This window comes from Myotis lucifugus, unplaced genomic scaffold (assembly GCF_000147115.1).
Source record: "Myotis lucifugus unplaced genomic scaffold, Myoluc2.0 scaffold_3786, whole genome shotgun sequence".
Lineage (NCBI taxonomy): Eukaryota > Metazoa > Chordata > Mammalia > Chiroptera > Vespertilionidae > Myotis > Myotis lucifugus.
In genome coordinates this window covers 1-2,829 of record NW_005874834.1, presented here as the reverse complement: position 1 = coordinate 2,829, position 2,829 = coordinate 1, and positions in this window count along the sequence as shown.

The window sequence follows — 2,829 nt, the reverse complement described above, 5'->3', positions numbered from 1 at the left end:
GAACAATCCAAATATCCATTGATCGATAAATGGATGGTAAGACAAAATGTGATATATATGAAATATTATTCAGCCTTAAAAAGAAAATAAAAATTTGATACATGCTTAAACATGGATGAACCTTGAAGACATTATACTAAGTGAAATAAGTCAACCACAAGGACAAATGTTATATAACCCCACTTACATGAGTTGGAGTAGCCAAACTCATAGAGACACAAAGTACAATGGTGGCTTCCAGGGACTGGGAGAAGGGAGGACTAGGAAGTTGTTTAATGGGAACAGAGTTTCAATGTGGGATAATAAAAAAGTTCTAGAAATGGATAATGAGTTGTACCATATGAATGTATTTACTATTGAAGTGTACTTAAAAATTGTTATGTTATTAATATTTTAGCACAATAAAAATAAATTTAGAAAACCCAAGCCCCTTAGTTTCTAAGACTGAAAAATACCCCCAAATCCAGGGAAGGCACACTGTCAGCTCATATGCTCACTACTCTAGGAATTTCTCTTACTCCTTAAAAAGCTTACCTATACACTTAAACAGTATTTTTAATACTTTATCTACAATTACTAGATGTTTTGTTAAGTGTACAGAATACTGCACTGACCATCAGAACACCTGCATTCCATCTCCAGACCTGCCTTTTCCTAGCGGGTACATCACTCCCAGAAATACCAAGTGACACATGCAAACTCTCAGTCTCGATCTCTGTCTTCTTCCTCTACCGGCTGCCACTTCCTCTTCCTTCTTTTTGTTTTATGGGTATGGGAAATCAGGCGGGTCACTTATGAATCCAGTGAGCTCTTTCAAAGATACAACTGCATTTAGGGAACTTAAAAAATCAGAAAAAGTAACCAGATAGCCAGTGTCCCTTATGAAGAATAATTCTGGGGATTAAAAAAACAAAAACAAAAGCCAGTCTTCATATCAGAGAATAGTATAATTATTTATACTCTTAGTTGCCAGCTTTTTCAACTTTTAAGGTAAAAATCTGTTATGCAAATGTTGTCAACTAAAACACCTAAAACTCTGTGTGACTCATAAGCTAAATGGACCCAATTTAAGCTTATAAGTCACTAGTTTAAGGAAAGGAATTCTAGATAATTGAAAAACCGCTGTATGATTTATATGTTAAATATATTTAACCTAAAAAATGTAGCACTTAAGAAAACTCCAGTTAAGATGGTGGCATAGGTAAATGCAGTGCTTGCCTCCTCCCAGAACCACATCAAAATTAACATGAAACTGCAGAGCAACTATTATTCAGAACTGCCTGAAAGTGGCAGAATGGGAAGACCTACAATGGGGGAATTAAAGAAGAAGCCACATTAAAACTGGGAAGGAGTTGCAGAGGCCACAGAACAGGCTGGCCCTTACATTCTACGTGGTGATGCTTTTTTATCAGGAGGGACATCTCAGCCCCACACCAGACCCTTCATCCCAGAGTTCCAGAGCTGGGAAGAGAAGTCCCCACATTTTCAGGCTCTAAAAACCAACAGAGATTGTGGCTGAGAAAGATGGAGCCTGCTGGAGAGCCAGGCAATTCCTCTTAAAGGTCCCATGCATGGACTTACTTGGACTCACTCCCTCTGAGCTCTAGTGCTGGGGCAGTAGCTTGAAAGGAACCAGGGACATATGGGGAGTAACTAAATTGTCTAACATCAGGGCAAAAGCTAGAAGGAAGCAGCTTTCTCCCAGACAAAAGTTCTGACAGAGACCATTATTCCTTTGCTGAGCCCTCCCCACCAGAGAGCTGACATTCAGGTGCCATATCTAAGTCTCCATCAATCTGGCTCACACTGTTTGCCCCACCCTAGTGATTCCCTGAGACTCTGCACCACACAATTTACAGGCCCACCTAAGCTGTTTCCAGTGGCTTTTTCATATGAATGGCCTGACCTGGCTCAGGCTTCAGACTTTCCTAAAATGTCTCAAACAAGCAGCACTGGCCTCAGCATGTCCCATATCTTTTGATAAGTGGCTCCAGGCCTGGCACTAGCAGAAGCCTGCCTTGGCTCACAACTTGGCCTCTTCTGGAAACTCAAGCCCAATAAAAATAGCAGCCATCTGCAGATCACTCTATAACTCCTGCCAAGTCATCCCCAGGCAGGGTACAGACAGTAGATGATTTTGCACCTCTCAGGAGGCCCCAGAGCCGTGCACTTGGTGGTCAGCTTCAGACCATGCCATACTACAAGCCTACAACCTCCACAAGTGATACACTCAAGGGAAGGACTCAGTAAGCACCAAAGTCCCAATGAAACAAGTCCTGCTCCAGAGGGATGTCTCTTGCAAAGCAGCTCTTCTACTGTTGCTGCAGTTTGTTCTCACAGCTGATTGGCCTGGAGGTCAGTCCCTCCCAGTGATACCAACAGCAATCAAGCTCAACTACAAGAAGACAGTGCACACAGCCCACACATGGGCATACCTAGAGTGCCCAGCTCAGGTGACTGGAGAGGCTGAGCCATTGAGCCCTACAGGACACCTATTATACAAAGTAATTCTACCAAGTCTGGGAGACATAGCAGCTCTACCTAATACTTAGAGGAAAAAACAAACAAACCAAAAAAAAAAGAAAACAAGAAACAAAACCAAAAAAAAAACAACACAGGGAAGCAGCCAAAATGTGGAGACAAACATCACAAATGAAGGAACAAGAAAAATCTCCATGCCCTAACTTGTTTGGCTCAGTGGACTCAGTGGACTCAAGCCTGTGGACTCAAGGGTCCCAGGTTCGATTCTGGTCAAGGGCATGTACCTTGGTTGCAGGAACATCCCCAGTGGGGAGTGTGCAGGAGGCAGCTGATCAATGTTCTCTCTCA